Below are 23975 nucleotides of genomic sequence, written 5' to 3'. Positions count from 1 at the left end.
TTTTTCGGGGTTCATTTGGACATTTTTATGCATTAATCGAGTTTTCAATGCATTTATGTGCATAATTCAAATTTGAACTACATGCACATGCTCCAGTGCATATAAATTGGAACTACATGTACATGCAAGAAATGGGAATGAATTTCAAACACCAGGGCACCGTTGATTGCCGGCAAAACATTGAGATGCCTGGATTTTAAATTCTAGTAAATCCAAAACTCATCTGAAATTCATGCAACTTGGCATGCTATCATGGAGCGGCATCAACATGTCGTGGTAAAAAATTTGTCCCATTTGGGGTAGGTTTGGGTATATGCTTCTCACAACAAGCATGATGGTTTGGGTAGGGAACGTCCCACCTTTGGGGATGAAACGATATCCATTGCCTCTTATTGCTTTCAAAAAATTTCTCATGTCAACATAGAACAATAGGAGTGTTGTGTCAATTTTTGTGATTTTTCAGTGTTCGTTTGGACATTTATGTGCATAATTCAAATTTGAACTGCATGCACACGCTCTAGTGCATATAAATTGGTTGAAAAATCAAATCTATGTTGTTGGGTGCATGCTTAGGTCCCATGCAAGAAATGGGAATGAATTTCAAACACCAGGGCATCGTTTATTGCCAACAAAACATTGAGATGCCTGGTTTTTAAATTCTAGTAAATCAAAAACTCATCTGAAATTCATGAAACTTGGCATGCTATCATGGAGCGGCATCAACATGCCGTGGTGAAAATTTTGTCCCATTTGGGGCAGGTTTGGGTATATGCTTCTCACAAATCAGAGCTTCTCACAACAAGCATGATGGTTTCGGTAGGGAACGTCCCACCTTTGGGGATGAAACGATATCCATTGCCTCTTATTGCTTACAAATTTTTTCTCGTGTCAACATAGAACAACAGAGTGTTGTGTCAATTTTTGTGATTTTTCAGGGATCGTTTGGACATATTTATGCATTAACTGAGTTTTCAATGCATTTATGTGCATAATTCAAGTTTGAACTACATGCACATGCTCCAGTGCATGTAAATTGGTTCGGAAATCAAATCTGTGTCCTTGGGTGCATGCTTAGGTCCCATGCAAGAAATGGGGATGAACTTCAAACACCAGGGCACCGTTTATTGCCGGAAAAACATTGAGATTATTCAGGGTTCGTTTGGACATTTTTATGCATTAACTAAGTTTTCAATGCATTTATGTGCATAATTCAAATTTGAACTACATGCACATGCTCCAGTGCATATAAATTGGTTGAAAAACCAAATCTTTGTCCTTGGGTGCATGCTTAGGTCCCATGCAAGAAATGGGAATGAATGTCAAACACCCTACCACTGTCACTCGGCCGCAAACATTAAGATACCTTGTTTCTAATTTTTGTAAATCCAAAACTCATCTGAAATTCATGAAACTTGGCATGCTATCATGGAGCGGCATCAACATGCCGTGGTAAATTTTTGTCCCATTTGGGGCAGGTTTGGGTATATGCTTCTCACAAACCAGAGCTTTCTCACAACAAACATGATGGTTTCGGCAGGGAAGGCCCCACCTTTGGGGACGAAATGATATCCATTGTCTCTTATTGCTTTCAAAAAATTTCTCGTGTCAACATAGAACAGCAGGAGTGTTGTGTTATTTTTTGTGATTTTTTGCAGTTCGTTAGGACATATTTATGCATTAACTGAGTTTTCAATGCATTTATGTGCATAATTCAAGTTTGAACTACATGCACATGCTCAAGTGCATGTAAATTGGTTCGGAAATCAAATCTGTGTCCTTGGGTGCATGCTTAGGTCCCATGCAAGAAATGGGAATGAACTTCAAACACCAGGGCACCGTTTATTGCCAGAAAAACATTGAGATGCCTGGTTTTTAAATTCTAGTAAATCCAAAACTCGTCTGAAATTCATCAAACTTGGCATGCCATCATGGAATGGCACCCGAGATGCTGTGGTATTTTTCATGTCCATTTTGAGAGAAGGCGCACTCGAATAATGATAGCCAACAAAGGCATTTTGAAAAAATAGCCGCCACTTTAATATCTCAAACGTTTCTATAATTCAAACCGTGTGCGTTCTGTTAACCATTAACATGATGCCACGTGTCTTGGTTTTAATGGTTGTAGGAGGTGTTGTGCGGACAGCTGCTTGACCTTGACTGAACGGTAGGCGTGCGAGTGCAGTCCGATATGCAGGCTGGCCGAGAGGAGTGCAAGTTGTCCTCAAATGCGCAGGCTCACCGGGAAGTGTGCAAGCTGTACGCTACACAGGCTCACTGGGAAGCAAGCCCTTCGACTTCCATGGCCGCCTGCCTTCCTCTCCATGCCCCCCAGCGGCATGGGACGACATGATGCAAAGTTAGAGCAGGATTTCTGCATCTCATCAACGCAAACGGTTCTTTTGGATAACCGTGTGCAACCACTTACAAACAATTTGGTGCGATTTGCATCTGTCATATTGGGTATGTTACCATTTGTCAAACTAGAAAGATTGACATTTGTTGATCTAGTAACATTGCCATTTGTCAACCTTGTAACACTGCGATTTGTAAAAATATGAAGCTAAAAATCACTAGCAGTATCTAATTTTTGCAACTAAAATTCAGTAATTAAGCATAGATTTCATTCAAAGATTAAGCAGACGTTCTTAATTTATACAAACAGTTCAACTCGACAGATAAACCGACCAAACTTTTCCCCAATTTTTGCCAATCACGTACTGAAATAGCTAGTCCAACTATATATAGTAGCTAATTTTAAGTACGTTGTATAGTTCCACCAAATCTATAGTCAGATGAACTGAACAAAATAGCCCCTAAATACTACTACTGCGGAGGGGCTTTTTACTACTTTCGGCTGCCTCTCCTCTGCCGAGCGCGCTCAGTAAGAGGCGGAGGAGGAGCCTACCGGCAAGCTGGGCAACCGCAATTCGGTGGCTGCCGCTATTGAAGCTTCAGCGACGCTCACCTTGAACGCCCTCTGCAGCTCTAGACGACCCCTCTCGAAGCAGTGGTTCTCCTCGTAGATCTCCTGATTCCTCACCTCTGAGCGGCATGTGCCGCGGCCACGACAGCGGTAAGGCTCTTTGCAAGATCGACGAGGCGCTCCTCCTCCTCCCGCAAAAACTCGGTGTAGTGCGCAAGGTCGCTGACGCACGTGCGGGCATCCACCTCCACCTCCCACCTTCGGGCGGCGGTGGCGGAGCGGGTGATGACCCCGGCGGTCGATGGTGGGCTGGCGGCCATGGAGGCCGACGACGGGGTGGCGGCCACGACCACCACCTCCCACCTTCGGGCCGCGGTGGCGGAGCAAGTGATGGCCACGGTGGCCGGCAGTGGGGTGGCAGCCACCACGGCCACCTCCCGCCTTCGGGCCGCGACGGCGGAGCGGGCGATGACCCTAGCTTCGACGGTGGTGCGGCGGCAACGGCAGCCGGCAACAGCTGCCGACGGGCACCAGCGGCGGAGCGTGTGGTGGGTATCCTGCGCACACCCAATAGGGATGCCACGCGCACTACACTACGCCGGGGACTGCGCTGCCGCCGTGGTGTAGCCTTCCAGCTGGAGCTGTCCTCTGATGATGGTGGAGTGGCTGAGCAACGATGACGGACCGGTGCCACTTGCGATTGTGGGAGAAGTAGACGAGATAAGCTACAGGAAGGGAGCGGAAAATGCAACGCAGGGCTCACCGGCCGTGAGGGTTTTTATAGCAGGTCGGTAAGTATTGGGATTTTGGGAGATTTCACCAAGTCAGGCGGGAAGCTTGCGCGGGAACCTGCGAGGTTGCGCAAGAGCGGGCTCACCGACGATTCATTGACGCTACCGTTTGGCCAAAAGAACACCCCCGCGCACTGCGCAAGCTTGCGCTGTAAGCCGTCTGTGGCAGCGGAGTGACAAGACGTGCGAGAGGAGGACGAAAGGCCACGTACACATACGGTTAATAAAAAAATGTTTGCAATTTTATTACCTACTATACCCCCGTCCTGGTTTATAAGTATGATTTGACTAATAAAATATGAATGCATGTCGCCAAAGATTATATAGTTGGATTCGTATTTGAACATAGTTTCGAATTATATAATTTTTATAACATGCATTAACATTTTGTCGGTTAAATTTGAGGGCAAAGTATGGCACAGAATATAAAGGGGACTATAGACTAGACGGAGGTGGTAGCACACGACCGCTCTCTACACAGCGACGCAACTGTCGGCGGGCTTGTAGGCGACCATTTCCTGCGTGTTCAACTGCTCTATGTGTGTGGTTGCTTGCGATTCAGGCGGCCGCAGCGCGCTCTGCTCACGTCCCGCCGCGTGCACTCTGCTCTCACATCCCTCCGGGTGCTCTGCCCTCGTCCCTCCACGCGTGCTGCCAATGTTTGGGGCCGGCGCACGATCACGCACATTCGTGTGCATGCGGTTGCACCGGGCGCGGCGCGACGATGTAGTTACCCGCTGCAAAAACTGCCATGCGGACGCGCCGAGAATCCACGCCGCTCGGCCCCCTTTTATTCATGTGTCCATTTACCTTCGTCTCTCATCTCACACGACACAATAAGCACACCCACGAGGACACATACAGAGAGGACATCCAGCGGTTCCAATGGCGCTCCTACCAGCCGACGACGACAACGGCGGGCGGTTCACCACGCAACACGTCGTGGACACCCACGTGAGGGGGAAGGCTCTCTCCGTGGTGTACATGAACAATCCGGTCTCGGTGGAGAGCTCCATCCAAACTATGGAGCAGTTCCTTGCCGAAGACAAGTACCAAGTGGTCGGGTTCGACCTCGAGTACACCATGGGTCGTGTCGGGCATGATCAGAAGGTTGTCGTCGCCCAGTTGTGCGTGCGACATGACGTCCTCGTCTACCACTACCACCTGGCCACAACACCTTGCGAGCATTTATCCAGGTTTATCAACAACTCTGACTACAGTTTCGCTGCGGTGGACACCACCAACGATTTAAAAGCGCTCAAGGTTTCGTGCTTGAAATGCCCAAATCTTTTCAACATCCAGCGCCACTACAAGGTCTGGGGCAGCGACAAAAACAAACTGAACTCCCTGGTTGACCTCGCCTTGGCCATCATCAACCCATACTACATGAAGATCAAGATTGAGAGCAATAAGGACAGGAACACCTGGCACAATGTGTGGCATAAGAGACTGCATGAACAACATGTCAAGTACGCAGCCATGGACGCGTACACAAGCTACAAGATGTACATGCGGATCGTTGACATGAGGAACTGTCTTCTTCCTGACCCAGATGAGGGATCGAGCCACATAGCAGTGGCAGGAGCGTCACAAGAAGTAGATGACTAGACTATCGTTTCTCCTACTTTAGAATGCATGCAATTGTTTATTGAGGCGTGTACGAATGATCTGTATAGTCACTTGTGTAATTGGATGTTTATTTAAGTTATATATATATAGACAGAGAGAGAGAGAGTGACACTATTCTAATCCTCGGATTAGAATAACTATTTGGATCACGGGGCCCTATATAGGAGTACCAGAGGTTCCCGAACTCATAAAAAGAAAATAAGAAATCCCACCCCCGAACCCCACGTTCCCCACCTCTCCCTCGCTCTCTCCCTGGTCCCCGCCGCCGCCATGCGCCTCCTCCCTCACAGCTCCTCCCCCCATGACCGGCGTGTTGGGGAACGTAGCAATAATTCAAAATTTTCTACGTATCACCAAGATCAATCTATGGAGTCATCTAGCAACGAGGGAGGAGTGGATCTACATACCCTTGTAGATCGCGCGCGGAAGCGTTCAAGAGAACGGGGTTGATGGAGTCGTACTCGTCGTGATCCAAATCACCGATGATCCTAGCGCCGAACGGACGGCACCTCCGCGTTCAACACACGTACGGAGCAGCGACGTCTCCTCCTTCTTGATCCAGCAAAGGGGGGAGGAGAGGTTGATGGAGATCCAGCAGCACGACGGCGTGGTGGTGGAAGTAGCGGGATTCCAACAGGGCTCCGCCAAGCGCTGTGGGAGGAGGGAGATGTGCTCATGGGAGGGAGAGGGAGGCGCCAGGGCTTAGGTTTTGTTGCCCTCCCTTCCCCCCACTATATATAGGGCCAAGGGAGAGGGGGGAGGCGCAGCCTTGGCCCTTCCTCCAAGGAAGGGTGCGGCCAGGGGAGGAGTCCCTCCTCCCCAAGGCACCTCGGAGGTGCCTTCCCCCTTTAGGACTCTTCCTTTCCCTCTTCTCTTGGCGCATGGGCCTCTTGGGGCTGGTGCCCTTGGCCCATATAGGCCAAGGCGCACCCCCTACAGCCCATGTGGCCCCCCGGGGCAGGTGGCCCCACCCGGTGGACCCCCGGGACCCTTCCGGTGGTCCCGGTACAATACCGGTGACCCCGAAACTTGTCCCGATGGCCGAAATAGCACTTCCTATATATAATTCTTTACCTCCGGACCATTCCGGGGAACTCCTCGGACGTTCGGGATCTCATCCGGGACTCCGAACAACATTCGGTAACCACATACAAACTTCCTTTATAACCCTAGCGTCATCGAACCTTAAGTGTGTAGACCCTACGGGTTCGGGAACCATGTAGACATGACCGAGACACCTCTCCGCCCAATAACCAACAGCGGGATCTGGATACCCATGTTGGCTCCCACATGTTCCACAATGATCTCATCGGATGAACCACGATGTAGAGGATTTAATCAATCCGTATACAATTCCCTTTGTCTAGCGGTACGATACTTGCCCGAGATTCGATCGTCGGTATCCCGATACCTTGTTCAATCTCGTTACCGGCAAGTCTCTTTACTCGTTTGTAACACATCATCCCGTGATCAACTCCTTGATCACATTGTGCACATTATGATGATGTCCTACCGAGTGGGCCCAGAGATACCTCTCCGTCACACGGAGTGACAAATCCCAGTCTCGATTCGTGCCAACCCAACAGACACTTTCGGAGATACCTGTAGTGTACCTTTATAGCCACCCAGTTACGTTGTGACGTTTGGCACACCCAAAGCATTCCTACGGTATCCGGGAGTTGCACAATCTCATGGTCTAAGGAAATGATACTTGACATTAGAAAAGCTTTAGCATACGAACTACATGATCTTGTGCTAGGCTTAGGATTGGGTCTTGTCCATCACATCATTCTCCTAATGATGTGATCCCGTTATCAACGACATCCAATGTCCATGGTCAGGAAACCGTAACCATCTATTGATCAACGAGCTAGTCAACTAGAGGCTTACTAGGGACATGGTGTTGTCTATGTATCCACACATGTATCTGAGTTTCCTATCAATACAATTCTAGCATGGATAATAAACGATTATCATGAACAAGGAAATATAATAATAACTAATTTATTATTGCCTCTAGGGCATATTTCCAACAGTCTCCCACTTGCACTAGAGTCAATAATCTAGTTCACATCGCCATGTGATTAACACTCACAGGTCACATCGCCATGTAACCAACATCCAAAGAGTTTACTAGAGTCAATAATCTAGTTCACATCACTATGTGATTAACACTCAATGAGTTCTGGGTTTGATCATGTTGCTTGTGAGAGAGGTTTTAGTCAACGGGTCTGCTACATTCAGATCCGTATGTACTTCGCAAATCTCTATGGCATCTCCTAGATGCAGCTACCACGTTCTATTTGGAGCTATTCCAAATAACTGTTCTACTATACGAATCCAGTTTACTACTCAGAATAATCTGGATTAGTGTCAAAGTTTGCATCGGCGTAACCCTTTACGACGAACTCTTTTACCACCTCCATAATCGAGAAAATTCCTTAGTCCACTAGTTACTAAGGATAACTTTGACCGCTGTCCTGTGATCCATTCTTAGATCACTCTTGTACCCCTTGACTGACTCATGGCAAGGCACATTTCAGGTGCGGTACACAGCATAGCATACTGTAGAGCCTATGTCTTAAGCATAGGGGACGACCTTCGTCCTTTCTCTCTATTCTGCCGTGGTCGAGCTTTAAGTCTTAACTTCATACCTTACAACTCAGGCAAGAACTCCTTCTTTGACTGATCCATCTTGAACACCTTCAAGATCATGTCAAGGTATGTGCTCATTTGAAAGTACCATTAAGCGTTTTGATCTATCCTTATAGATCTTGATGCTCAACGTTCAAGTAGCTTAATCCAGGCTTTCCATTGAAAAATACTTTCCAAATAACCCTATATGCTTTCCAGAAATTCTACGTCATTTCTGATCAACAATATGTCAACATATACTTATCAGAAATTCTATAGTGCTCCCACTCACTTCTTTGGAAATACAAGTTTCTCATAAACTTTGTATAACACCCAAAATCTTTGATCATCATCAAAGCATACATTCCAACTCTGAGATGCTTACTCCTGTCCTCAGAAGGATTGCTGGAGCTTTGCATACTTATTAGCATCTTTCAGGATTGACAAAACCTTCCGGTTGTATCACATACAACCTTTCCTCAAGAAAATCATCGAGGAAACAATGTTTGACATCCTATCTGCAAGATTTCATAAATAATGCAGTAATCGCTAATATAATTCCAACAGACTCTTAGCATCGCTACGAGTGAGAAAGTCTCATCGTAGTCAACTCCTTGAACTTGTCAGAAAACATCTTAACGACAAGTCGAGCTTTCTTAATGGTGACATTTACCATCATTGTCCGTCTTCCTTTTAAAATCCATCTGCACTCAATAGCCTTACGACCATCGAGCCGTTCTGCCAAAGTCTACACTTTGTTTTCATACATGGATCCTCTCTCGGATTTTATGGCCTCGAGCCATTTATTGGAATCTGGGCCCACCATCGCTTCTCCATAGCTCGTAGGTTCATTGTTGTCTAGCAACATGACTTCCAAGACAGGATCACGTACCACTCTGAAGTAGTATGCATCCTTGTCATCCCACGAGGTTTGGTAGTGACTTGATCTGAAGTTTCATGATCACTATCATAAGCTTCTACTTCAATTGGTGTAGGTGCCACAGGAACAACTTCCTATGCCCTGCCACACACTAGTTGAAGAGACGGTTCAATAACCTCATCAAGTCTCCACCATCCTCCCACTCAATTCTTTCGAGAGAAACTTTTCCTCGAGAAAGGACCCGATTCTAGAAACAATCCCTTATTGCTTTCGGATCTGAGACAGGAGGTATACCCAATTGTTTTAGGTGTCCTATGAAGATGCATTTATCCGCTTTGGGTTCGAGCTTATCAGCCTGAAACTTTTTTCACATAAGCGTCGCAGCCCCAAACTTTTAAGAAATGACAGCTTAGGTTTCTCTAAACCATAGTTCATACGGTGTCATCTCATCGGAATTACGTGGTGCCCTATTAAAGTGAATGTGGTTGTCTCTAATGCCTAACCCATAAACTATCATGGTAATTCGATAAGAGACATCATGGTATGCATCATATCCAATAAGGTGCAGTTATGATGTTCGGACACACCATCACACTATGGTGTTCCAGGCTGTATTAGTTGTGAAATAATTTTCACAATGTCTCAATTCTGTGCCAAACTCGTAATTCAGATATTCATCTCTATGATCATATCATAGATCTTTTATCCTCTTGTCATGACGATCTTTCAACTTCACCCTGAAATTACTTGAACCTTTCAATAATTCAGACTCGTGATTCATCAAGTAAATATACTCAACATCTACTCAAATCATCTATGAAGTAAGAACATAACGATATCCACTACATGCCTCAACACTCATTGGACTGCACACATCAAAATGTATTACTTCCAACAAGTTGCTTTCTAGTTCCATTTTACTGAAAACGAGGCTTTCAGTCATCTTGCCCATGTGGTATGATTTGCATGTCTCAAGTGATTCAAAATCAAGTGAGTCCAAACGGTCCATTTGCATGGAGTTTCTTCATGCATATACACCAATAGACATGGTTTGCATGCCTCAAACTTTTCAAAAATGAGTGAGCCCAAAGATCCATCAACATGGAGCTTCTTCATGCGTTTTATACCGATATGACTTAAGTGGCAGTGCCACAAGTAGGTGGTACTATCATTACTATCTTTTGGCATGAACATGTGTATCACTACGATCGAGATTCAATAAACCATTCATTTCAGGTGTAAGACCATTTGAAGGTATTATTCAAATAAACAGAGTAACCATTATTCTCTTTAAATGAATAACCGTATTGCGATAGACATAATCCAATCATGTCTATGCTCAACGCAAACACCAAATAACAATTATTTAGGTTTTAATACCAATCTTGATGGTAGAGGGAGCGTGCGATGCTTGATCATATCAACCCTGGAAACACTTCCAACACCTATCGTCAGCTCACCTTTAGCTAGTCAACGTTTATTCCGTAGCCTTTTGTTTCGAGTTACTAACACTTAGCAACCGAACCGGTATCTAATACCCTGGTGCTACTAGGAGTACTAGTAAAGTACACATCAACACAATGTATATCCAATATACTTCTATCGACCTTGCCAGCCTTCTCATCTACCAAGTATCTAGGGTAATTCTGCTCCAGTGGCTGTTCCCCTTATTACAGAAGCACTTAGTCTCGGGTTTGGGTTCAACCTTGGGTTTCTTCACTAGAGCAGCAGCTGATTTGCCGTTTCATGAAGCATCCCTTTTTTCCCTTGCCCTTCTTGAAACTAGTGGTTTCACCAACCATCAACAATTGATGCTCCTTCTTGATCTCTACTTTTGTGGTGTCAAACATCGCGAATATCTCAAGGATCATCATATATGTCCCTGATATATTATAGTTCATCACGAAGCTCAAGCAGCTTGGTGGTAATGACTTCGGAGAACCATCACTATTTCATCTGGAAGATCAACTCCCACTCGATTCAAGCGATTGTTGTAATCAGACAATCTGAGCACAAGTTCAACAATTGAGCTTTTCTCCCTTAGTTTGCAGGCTAAGAAAATCGTCGGAGGTCTTATACCTCTTGACGTGGGCACGAGCCAGAAATCCCAATTTCAGCCCTCGAAACATCTCATATGTTTTGCGACCTTTCAAAAACGTCTTCGGTGCCTCAATTCTAAACCGTTTAACTGAACTATCACGTAGTTATCAAAATGTGTATGTCAGATGTTCGCAACATCCACAGACGACGTTCGAGGTTCAGCACACTGAGCGGTGCATTAAGGACATAAGCCTTCTATGAAGCAATGAGGACAATCCTCAGTTTACGGACCTAGTCCGCATAATTGCTACTATCAACTTTCAACTAAATTTTCTCTAGGAACATATCTAAACAGTAGAACAGAAGCGCGAGCTACGACATAATTTGCGAAGACCTTTTGACTATGTTCAGGATAATTAAGTTCATCTTATGAACTCCCACTCAGATAGACATCCCTCTAGTCATCTAAGTGATTACATGATCCGAGTCAACTAGGTCGTGTCCGATCATCACGTGAGACGGACTAGTCAACATCGGTGAACATCTTCATGTTGATCGTATCTACCATACGACTCATGCTCGACCTTTCGGTCTTCTGTGTTCCGAGGCCATGTCTGTACACATGCTAGGCTCGTCAAGTCAACCTAAGTGTTTTGCGTGTGTAAATCTGTCTTACACCCGTTGTATGTGAACGTTAGAATCTATCACACCCGATCATCACGTGGTGCTTCGAAACAATGAACTGTCGCAACGGTGCACAGTTAGGGGGAACACTTTCTTGAAATTTTAATGAGGGATCATCTTATTTACTACCGTCGTTCTAAGTAAACAAGATGCAAAAACATGATAAACATCACATGCAATCAAATAGTGACATGATATGGCCATCATCACTTTGCTCCTCTTGATCTCCATCTTCGGGGCTCCATGATCATCATCGTCACCGGCATGACACCATGATCTCCATCATCATGATCTCTATCATCGTGTCTTCATGAAGTTGTCTCGTCAACTATTACTTCTACTACTACAGCTAACGGTTAGCAATAAAGTAAAGTAATTACATGACGTTTATGTTGACACGCAGGTCATAAATAAATTAAGACAACTCCTATGGCTCCTGCCGGTTGTCATACTCATTGACATGCAAGTCGTGATTCCTATTACAAGAACATGATCATCTCATACATCACATATATCATTCATCACATCCTTTGGCCATATCACATCACATAGCATACCCTGCAAAAACAAGTTAGATGTCCTCTAATTGTTGTTTGCATGTTTTACGTGGTTGCTATGGGTTTCTAGCAAGAACGTTTCTTACCTACGCAAAGACCACAACGTGATATGCCAATTGCTATTTACCCTTCATAAGGACCCTTTTCATCGAATCCGATCCGACTAAAGTGGGAGAGACAGACACCCGCTAGCCACCTTATGCAACTAGTGCATGTCAGTCGGTGGAACTAGTCTCACGTAAGAGTACGTGTAAGGTCGGTCCGGGCCACTTCATCCCACAATGCCACCGAATCAAGATTGGACTAGTAACGGTAAGCATATTGAACAAAATCAACACCCACAACTACTTTGTGTTCTACTCGTGCATAGAAACTACGCATAGACCTAGCTCTGATACCACTGTTGGGGAACGTAGCAATAATTAAAAATTTTCTACGTATCACCAAGATCAATCTATGGAGTCATCTAGCAACGAGGGAGGAGTGGATCTACATACCCATGTAGATCGCGCGCGGAAGCGTTCAAGAGAACGGGGTTGATGGAGTCGTACTCGTCGTGATCCAAATCACCGATGATCCTAGCGCCGAACGGACGGCACCTCCGCGTTCAACACACGTACGGAGCAGCGACGTCTCCTCCTTCTTGATCCAGCAAGGGGGAGGAGAGGTTGATGGAGATCCAGCAGCACGACGGCGTGGTGGTGGAAGTAGCGGGATTCCAACAGGGCTTCGCCAAGCGCTGCGGGAGGAGGGAGATGTGTCATGGGAGGGAGAGGGAGGCGCCAGGGCTTAGATTGGGCTGCCCTCCCTTCCCCCCACTATATATAGGGCCAAGGGAGAGGGGGGAGGCGCAGCCTTGGCCCTTCCTCCAAGGAAGGGTGCGGCCAGGGGAGGAGTCCCTCCTCCCCAAGGCACCTCGGAGGTGCCTTCCCCCTTTAGGACTCTTCCTTTCCCTCTTCTCTTGGCGCATGGGCCTCTTGGGGCTGGTTCCCTTGGCCCATATAGGCCAAGGCACACCCCCTACAGCCCATGTGGCCCCCCGGGGTAGGTGGCCCCACCCGGTGGACCCCCGGGACCCTTCCGATGGTCCCGGTACAATACCGGTGACCCCGAAACTTGTCCTGATGGCCGAAATAGCACTTCCTATATATAATTCTTTACCTCCGGACCATTCCGGAACTCCTCGTGACGTCCGGGATCTCATCCAGGACTCCGAACAACTTTCGGGTTACCGCATACTAATATCTCTATAACCCTAGCGTCACCGAACCTTAAGTGTGTAGACCCTACGGGTTCGGGAGACATGCAGACATGACCGAGATGACTCTCCGGTCAATAACCAACAGCGGGATCTGGATACCCATGTTGGCTCCCACATGTTCCACGATGATCTCATCGGATGAACCACGATGTCAAGGACTTAATCAATCCCGTATACAATTCCCTTTGTCTAGCAGTACGATACTTGCCCGAGATTCGATCGTCGGTATCCCGATACCTTGTTCAATCTCGTTACCGCCAAGTCTCTTTACTCGTTTCATAACACATCATCCCGTGATCAACTCCTTGATCACATTGTGCACATTATGATGATGTCCTACCGAGTGGGCCCAGAGATACCTCTCCGTCACACGGAGTGACAAATCCCAGTCTCGATTCGTGCCAACCCAATAGACACTTTCGGAGATACCCGTAGTGCACCTTTATAGTCACCCAATTACGTTGTGACGTTTGGCACACCCAAAGTATTCCTACGGTATCCGGGAGTTGCACAATCTCATGGTCTAAGGAAATGATACTTGACATTAGGAAAGCTTTAGCGAACGAACTACACGATCTTTGTGCTAGGCTTAGGATTGGGTCTTGTCCATCACATAATTCTCCTAATGATGTGATCCCGTTATCAACGACATCCAATGTCCATGGTCAGGAAACCTTAACCATCTATTGATTAACGAGCTAGTCAACTAGAGGCTTACTAGGGACATGGTGTTGTCTATGTATCCACACATGTATCTGAGTTTCCTATCAATACAATTCTAGCATGGATAATAAACGATTATCATGAACAAGGAAATATAATAATAACCAATTTATTATTGCCTCTAGGGCATATTTCCAACAGGCGAGCCTCCTCCCAATGGCCAGCATGCCTCCCCCTCCACCCCCGGGCGGCGCGGCTCCTCTCACGCAGTCGGTTCCAGGCGGGATCCCATGCGCCGCCGCCGCCAACTGCCCCACCATGCCCGCCGCCGACAACTGCCCTGCGACACCACCGCCGCCATCTTCCCCAGCATGTCGCCGCCACCATTCCCCAATCATGGCCACCTCCTGCTCTGTACTGCGCCCCTGCTCCTCGACTCCCTACGACGGCGCACATCCATCCACCATGTACGCCGGAAACAGCGACCCACAACCAGATCCCGCTGCTGCGGCCAGTGCCCCGACCTGATCCTGACACCCAGCACTCTCCCGCATCCCATGTCCTGCGCGCCTCCAACCATGTCCACCCCCTTCCCCACCCATGAGAGCCACCAACCCCCCACCGGCTGGGATGGCCATGCAGGATACTGTGGACATCTAGCGGTCGTCGTGCCATCCAGCTGCAGTTCAGAGCCGCCAACAGCTACAGGTCACACCCATACCCAACAGCGCCGCTGGCGCAGAGGTCTTCCTGCTTGTACCGGTGCTTGGGGGCGCGTCGGAGCACTTCTACCCACCTTGGCATCTGCATAATTGATTCCCCTAGTTTTAACAAGTACGTATTGTGTTTGTGTGACTGATCTCTACCCGTTTCACATCGAGCAGGTATTTTGTCTTTTAGATGCCGGTGAGGCCAAAAGTGCCGGTGGGGATCAAAGAAGGAAGCAACAAAAAAGTAGCCACGTGATCCAGTACAGCAAGCTGCAGGAAGTGCAACATTTTTGTGCACTTTAGTTCAGCTTCTACTATGGATGCCTTGCTCCGGCAAGGCTAGGAAAATAATTACTTCTATCCGCTATGTGAGAGGAACCTCGAGACGCCTTTCCACCTTCTAGTTGACTGCCCTTGGTCCAGACTAAGCTGGAACGTGATCGCTTCCCGAACAGGCCTGCTTTCGCTAAGGCTAATCATAGTGGGAGTAACTTAGCTAGTAACATAGCGCACTTTGAGAAAATTCTACTTATGTGGCAAGTAATTAATGAGAGGTAGTAACATAATATATTACTGTAACATAACGCTTTCCAAGACAAGATGAGTCTACGAGCTAATAAATGAAGCCATCTATAATACTACTAGTATATTACTTTGCATTATGAAGGTAGTAACATAGACTAGTGTCATATGCATGACATTAGTCTAAGTTACTCCCCACTATGACCAGCCTAAAGCCATTGTCCTGGAGCTTCTCCCTCAACATCAACCAATGGATGGGCGGCTGTTTCCGAAATGCGGGAACGGGCAAGCAAAAAGGAACACTGTCACTAATGCGCCTGATGGCCTGGGAAATTTGGCACGAGCGTAACAGACGGCTTTTCAAGATGGAATCACTCACCCACAATGCTTTCATTACTCTAGTTAGGGATGAGATTTTCTTGTGGAACCTGGCCGGTGCAGGAATTCCTTTCGATCCTGGGTGAGCCGTCTTTGTTGTTTCTTTTCTTCTTATGCCCCTTGTTCTCTTTTGTTTAGGTGCTTGCCTAGTCTGGGTTCTTTGTAACTGGTTTTCCCCCTCTGATCAATGAATTTGGTAGCCAAACTACCAACATTCAAAAAAAATCAACTTCTACTTGCATGCCACGCTGCCTCTACTCTGGTGGCGCAACCCGCCTCTCCCTGTTAATTACTGCATGCGAGAGCAATGCAGGTGTTGCCCCTGCACACGCAGCCTCAACAGGCATTGTACATTTTAGTAACAGTTTCATGATATTGTAGATAGGTGGCATTTGTGCTCGTGGGTGTTTGTGATTATTCCTAAATGGGGATATCTCGTTTCATATTATAGTTGCTTACCACATGCGCGTGTAGTGTGTGTTGATGCATGCGACACAACTGCTGCCTGGCAGCACAGGCATGCCACCAATCATCCTAGTAGTATATTTTTTTGGTCATATGTGTGGGCTACTACATGTTCAGTTGTTAGTTGTGAATTAGATACATGAGATTTCGATATTTCCCGTTTCAAAAAATATTGATGAATATTTCTACATGTGTATATTGAACTTAAGAATTTACACCGATTTTTATAGACCAAAACAACGTAGTTTAAAAAGGCAACAAATAAAATAAGAAATCACGTGATGTTCACTAGGAATACATAGTAAATATGGAGAACAAAAAAGTTGATGTAATTTTTTTCAAAAGTTATTTTTTAGAAAACCATCAAGTTAAAAGAAACAAACATTTGAAAATCCAGGATCGCTGAATAAAGAAGTTCAAAGAAAAAACTAACAAACACAAAAACGCAAGTAGAAAATTAGATATTATATATAAAATAAAAATAAATCACATTTCTAAAACAAACTAGGATTTTCCTAGGTTCTAAAAAATCCTAGAAGTTCAAATTTAAATAACTAAGGGTTCAATGTTTATTAAATAACTCATTGCTAATGAATAAATAAGTAAGTTAAAAAACAGTGCATTTCATAACTTGTAAAACAATGATTCTCTCTGTTTTTTAAAAAATCTAGAAGTTCAAATTTTACAACACATAAGTTCAATGCTTATTGCATACCAAGAAGGTCAAATTGACAAAACAAAAGAGTTCATAAAATACGGGTTTCCCTGTTTCTAAAAAAATCTAGAAGTTTAAATATAAATAATAGAGCGGTTCGATGTTTATTACAAAATCAAAAAGGTTAGATAAAAAATGTTCAAAATGGTTTATAAAAAGAGAAGTTCAAATGAAAATAACGAAGCGGTCCGATCTTTATTTCGAAACTAGGATTTCCCTGTTACTCAAAGAATAAACAAAGAAGTTCAAAATTAAAAAAAGGGGCCATTCAAAAAATATTGAAAAAACGAATTCCCCTATTTCTAATAAAAGCAAGAGGTTCAAATTTAAGGACGAAGAATTTCGATGTTAATTACAAAACCAAGAAGTTCCAATTAATAAAGAATAGTTCCAAAAAATTATATAAATCAGATTTTCCATGTTTATATACTAAGAAATAGAAAAAAGCTCACTTAGAAAATGATAACTCTCAAAGTTCAAATTTAATAAATTGGATAGTTCAACAAAGAATAGAAAACAAAAAAGAGACATACATATCTTTGTACAAAAAATCCCATGGAATTTTATTTTTGCTTTTCGAAAATGGATGTTTCTCATTCCTTAAAAACACCTAGAAGTCCAAATTTAAATAACAAATGGTACGATATTTAGAATTAGGATTTTTTCCCCATTACTAAAGAATAAATTAAGAAGGTCACAATAAAAAATAGAGAAGTTACAAATTTTATAGAGAATCAATTTTCATCATTTCTAGAAAAAAAACTAGAGGTTCAAGTTTAAATAGCGGACAAGATCAATGTTTAAATAACGGCAAAGTTGCGTGTTTTCAATAGCTTTCCATCAGTATATCATTTGCTCAATTCCGGTAAGTCGTTGGGGAGTTACGGATAAAAAACAACATGTGAAAAACAGAGTGAAGTTCAAAAAGAACTACTCTAGAAGTTCAACCTCTTCACGAAGTGCATTTCCGGAGACTCTGTTTTTTCGGTGAAGGCAGAACACATGATCTCAGAAGTTCAGATTGATAACTGCCAGAAGTTCACGTACTACACGGTGTGCATTTTGTATTAAAAAGAATGAAAATGCAAAGCCTAAAGTTTTGTTTCTAGAAGTTCAAGTGCTCGGCCCAAGAAAGTTCAAAAATTCTTGTGAGGGAGGTTGAAAAAAAACGTGACAGAAGTTCAAGGTGAAAACGATGAGAAGTTCAACTACTGCAAGGAATGCATTTCAGGAGAGAATAACAGTATAGAAAAATAAAAGCTTAAAAAGTTTGTTGAGAAAAGTTCAAGTGCTCTGTCCGGGAAAGTTCAAAAATTCTTGTGAGAGAGGTTCAGCTTGTATTTCCATGTTCGAAAACACAAAAATTAAATTATTTTTTTGCGTTTTAAAATAATTCTCTCAATCCACAAAGAAGTTCAGTTATTATTTGGGAGCAATTTGATTTCAAAAAGAAAATAAAAATTCAAATTATAAAAATGTAAAAAGTTCAGTACTACATGGTGTGTGTTTAATATGAGAAAAATTAATTAAAAGGCAAGGTCCAATTTTTTTGTTATAAGTTCAAGTCCTCCGTCAGAGATAGTTAAAAAATTTATTGGGAAAGAGGTTTGTACAAAAGGAATATTATTCATGTAACGCGGACAGATGGATGGGAAAATTACAAACGAAAATATGTCACAGAAGTTGAACGAGAAAACAGCAGGAAGTTCAACTACTACACTGAATGAATTTTAGATGAATTTTTTTAAACCATCGCGAGTATGAAAAAATGATCAACGCGGGAAAATTGTGTGTTTACAGCAGGTTTCCATCGGTATATCACATGCTCAATTCTAGTGAGTGGATGGAGAGCTGCGAGCAAAAAAAGACGTGGAAAACAAAGTGAAGTTCAAGTACACACGTCGAGAAGTTCAAGTTCTTCACGCAGTGCATTTTTGAAGAATCTGTTTCGCGATAAAGGCAGAAGGCATGATCTCACCATTTTCAAAATTACTTGAAAACGACCAGAAATCATAAAAAATCATCAACATGAAAAAGTTTTGCATTTTCCGTAGCTATTCAACGGTATATTATTTGCCCCGTTCCGATAAAGTTTGTAAAAATTATGGTGAAAATACGTTTTTAGCCATTTTCAAAGTTGACGTAAAACCGTAATGAGTTGGGACAAACAATATATACCAAAAAGTTTTGCATTTTTTCAAGCTTTCCAACGCCATATCATTTGCTACATCGAACGTACGGTTAAATAAATAGATCAAAAATACGAACTCGGTGGGACTTGTACCGTTTTCTAAATTAGTCTTAAACCGTTCAAAATTAGAAAAAACTTTCAACAAGAAAAAGTTGCGCATTTTCATATGCTTTCCAACGCCATATCATTTGCCTCAATTGGATTAGCCGTATGGAAATAACATAAAAAATACGAACTCGGCTGTTCGATTTGCAAAATTTTACGATTTTCCAAATTACTCTTTAACCATAGGGAATTAGAGAAAACTTTAAACATGTGGAAGGAGCGGTTTTTCAGCAGCTTTCCAACGCCATATTATTTGCCTCATTCCGATAAATGGTTTAGAAATGTGATCGAAAATACGATTTAGGTTTTTTGTATGAAGAAAAATGGTTTTCAAAACTGCTCTTAAACCGCTTACATTTCGCCAAAAATTTAACTTGGGTCATGATACTGGTGTCCATAGCTTTCCAACCGTATATCGCAAGCCCCATTTGGGGAATGTTGGCGGAAGTTCAACATAGCACAGAGGGAAGTTCAGGGCGAACAACTCAGGCAGTAAAATTGCAAAAAAAACGCAATTTCATCACGACCCGATAGAAAAATCCACCAACGAGCGAGATTCCTATTTAAAACGGGCATTTAGTTATGAAAAACTATTTCTAGATTAAACTTACATCACATAGAACACGATTGACCAGAATAATTCACCGAGGGGGACACGGTTGCGAAGATAGCCCGAAGGTCGGGTTTCTACAGAGGGAAGTTCAGGCGTGTAACTCAGGAAGTTCATGTTCTGATCCCGTGATCAGAATATACATGTTATCCTACTATAGATAGAGCAAATCACATGGCTTATTAGCAGCAATCATCTGTGTTCTTATTGGTCTTCGCACATATTTCTGATTACGGACATGTTTGCCGTGTATCACACACATCTTGTTTAGTTGAACTATTTCCATTGTGTTGCCTAATCACACACAGTTCATCCCAGTGAACTGTATGCTATATATCGCACACACCTTTATCTGGCTGCCCGTTTCTTTTGTTCCTCCTCATCCCAAACAGTTAATTGAACTGAACCATATGCCCTACATCGCACACACAACTAAAATATGAACCATGTTTGATGCATCTGTCATCGCAAATGTTTTGCACCTTTTTTGTCGGGTTTTTTACACCCCTGTTTGCAATTATGGCATCGCACACAGTTTCGTCGAAGGGTCTCTGATCGTAGTGTTGCATTTGGACTATCCTACAGTAGTGATGGGCCCTTATAGTGAGCTAATAAGACAAGCTACTCCTCATTCTCGGAGATATCGATGACGATTGGCTCCTTGGACATGGAAGAGGGCGAGGCCTCCGCATCGTGGGTGCCCTTGTTGTAGTGGTGAGTCGCCTGAGCCACTCCGGGCACCAACCTGCTGGCTCTCGAGGTGAGGTAAGCACGTGCATGCTGAGAAAACACATCGTAGTCTTCGTCGAAGGCACCGGCGATGGCCTCGAGAAAATGCCACAAACTGTTGTTTAAAGCAGCCATCTGCATCGCGGCGTCGGTGCGTGAGGCGTCAACGGTGGCCTCGACGGCGAGGTGCTCCTCCAAGATCTGGGGGTCGGCACGAATGCCAGCCATCGCGACCTCATCCGCGCGTGCGGCCATGATTTGGTTCTCCGCTGCCAAATGCTCCTTGAGATCCTGGCCATATTGCATGCACCATGGCTTAGGCTGGCGCTTATTTGGTGGAGAGGTCGGTGATTTGGGTGGAAGGTGTCGCGCTCGCGCCGGCAGTCGGGGCATGTGGGATGTGGGAGGAGGAGGAGGATGGGGGTCGGGTGTGGATTACCTACCTGGATAAGCGAGGTCGAGTAGCGTGAAGAAGGGTCGCCGGCAAGGTCGCGGCGCTGCAAGCAAGGAGTGAAGGTTTCAACTTGGAAAGGAAGGCAGAAACAGGGGAAATGTGGCTTTTGGTAAGGGGGAAGGGGCGGGGAGGTAGATATTTCCATAGAAGCCGAAAATATGGAATCGCTTCAAGGAAAAAACTGGCGCGCAAAGTGTCATCAGACACGGTCCCTTATTCAGAGCGGGTTGTGGACTGCAGCCGTCGAACCTTCTCGCGTAAGCCGTATGCGTACTATACTCCGACGGTGCTCCAAGATATTTTGTGATGCATCTCACACGGTTGGTTATAATAAACTATGTGGGATCTACTTGATTTTTCGTTTTGATTTGAATTACATAATGGGGTCACAGCGGCCATGGACGGTGTTTGACTTGCTAGACCTTTTATCTATAGGAACATGCAACTATATGTGTGTCATAAAAGAATTGGAATTATTCAGGGTTCGTTTGGACATTTTTATGCATTAACTAAGTTTTCAATGCATTTATGTGCATAATTCAAATTTGAACTACATGCACATGCTCCAGTGCATATAAATTGGTTGAAAAACCAAATCTTTGTCCTTGGGTGCATGCTTAGGTCCCGTGCAAGAAATGGGAATGAATGTCAAACACCCTGCCACTGTCACTCAGCCGCAAACATTAAGATACCTTGTTTCTAATTTTTGTAAATCCAAAAACTCTTCTGAAATTCATGAAACTTGGCATGCTATCATGGAGCGGCATCAACATGCCGTGGTAAATTTTTGTCCCATTTGGGGCAGGTTTGGGTATATGCTTCTCACAAACCAGAGATTTCTCACAACAAACATGATGGTTTCGGTAGGGAAGGCCCCACCTTTGGGGACAAAATGATATCCATTGTCTCTTATTGCTTTCAAAAATTTTCTCATGTCAACATAGAACAGCAGGAGTGTTGTGTTATTTTTTGTGATTTTTTGCAGTTCATTTGGACATTTTTATGCATTAACTGAGTTTTCAATGCATTTATGTGCATAATTCAAATTTGAACTACATGCACATGCTCTAGTGCATATAAATTAGTTTAAAACTCAAATCTATGTCCTTGGGTGCATGCTTAGGTCCCATGCAAGATATGGGAATGAATTTCAAACACCAGGGCACCGTTGATTACCAACAAAACCTTGAGATACCTGGTTTTTAAATTCTGGCAAATCCAAAACTCGTTTGAAATTCATGAAACTTGGCATGGTATCATGGAGCGGCATCAACATGCCATGGTAAAAAATTGTCCCATTTGGGGCAGGTTTGGGTATAAGCTTCTCACAAACCAGAGCTTATCACAACAAGCATGATGGTTTCGATAGGGAACGTCCCACCTTTGGGGACGAAACGATATCCATTGGCACTTATTGCTTTCAAATTTTTTCTCGTGTCAACATAGAATAACAGGAGTGTTTGTGTCAATTTTTGTGATTTTTCAGGGTTCGTTTGGACATTTTTATGCATTAACTGAGTTCTCAGTGCATTTATGTGCATAATTCAAATTTTAACTACATGCACATGCTCTAGTGCATATAAATTGGTTGAAAAATCAAATATGTGTCCTCAGGTGCATGCTTAGGTCCCATGCAAGAAATGGGAATGAATTTCAAACACCAGGGCACCGTTGATTGCCGACAAAATGTTGAGATACCTGGTTTTTAAATTCTAGTAAATCCAAAACTCGTCTGAAATTCATGAAACTTGGCATGGTATCATCGAGCGGTATCAACATGTTATGGTAAATAATTTGTCCCATTTTGGGCAGGTTTGGGTATAAGCTTATGACAAACTAGAGCTTATCACAACAAGCATGATGGTTCCGATAGGGAACGTCCCACCTTTGGGGACGAAACGATATCCATTGCCTCTTATTGCTTTCAAATTTTTTCTCGTGTCGGCATAGAACAACAGGAGTGTTGTGTCAATTTTTGTGATTTTTCGGGGTTCGTTTGGACATTTTTATGCATTAATTGAGTTTTCAATGCATTTATGTCCATGATTCAAATTTGAACTACATGCACATGCTCCATTGCATATAAATTGGTTGAAAAATCAAATATGTGTCCTTGGGTGCATGCTTAGGTCCCATGCTAGAAATGTGAATGAATTTCAAACACCAGGGCACCGTTGATTGGCTGCAAAACATTGAGATACCTGAACAGCTGCTTGACTAAACGGGAGGCGTGCGAGCGCAGTCTGGTTCGCAGGCTCACCATGAAGCGTACAAGCTGTTCAATGTAGGTTCTGTGCATCTCTTCAATGCAAACGGTTCAGATTATGGTATGCAAATTAAAGCCAGACTTCGGCGCTAAGCCAAGAGACACTGCGATTTGTCAAAATATGCAGCTAAAAATCAATAGCACTATCTATTTTCTGCAACTAAAATTCAATAATTAAGCATAGATTTCATTCATACTAGAGATTAGGCAGTCGTTCTCACCGGGAAGCGAGACAGCCTTGGATCACCGCCCGCCTCGCTCCCACTGGTCTATATTAATGGCGCCACTGAGCAGCCGCACCCCACCATCCTCGTCACACACACAATTCCTCTCTCTCTCCGTCCGCATCCTCGATGCCGCTCTGAGTCCTCAAGCCGTCATTGTACAAGGATGCCACCGAAGCGCCCCATCGGAGGGAGTGGCAACGCCGGGGCTGCTGAAGCACCAAGGCACGACCTGAATATGGAGACGGAGGTTTCTGTCACCGTCGACAAAGTGGAGAACGAGGCTGCCAACAAGCGGAGGCGGGTCGAGAAAGAACCGCAAGCGACTCCAGCAGGAATAGACTTCATCAACAACCTCCCCGATGATATGTTCATAGTCATCATATCCCTCCTCCCAATCAAATATCGGGCAAGGATAGCCGCCCTTTCCCGATGGTGGCGCCCCCTATGGCTCCTCACCCCTGTCGACCTCCTCGACGCCCACAAGCTCTGCCATGGCTATCGCCAAAGCTTGGATGCATTCTCCTAAAACCTTGGCAGTCAC

The sequence above is a fragment of the Triticum urartu genome, chromosome 3, assembly GCF_003073215.2.
Source record: "Triticum urartu cultivar G1812 chromosome 3, Tu2.1, whole genome shotgun sequence".
In the NCBI taxonomy this organism is placed as follows: domain Eukaryota; kingdom Viridiplantae; phylum Streptophyta; class Magnoliopsida; order Poales; family Poaceae; genus Triticum; species Triticum urartu.
The sequence above is the reverse complement of the archived record's forward strand: the minus strand, read 5'-3'. Positions refer to the sequence as shown.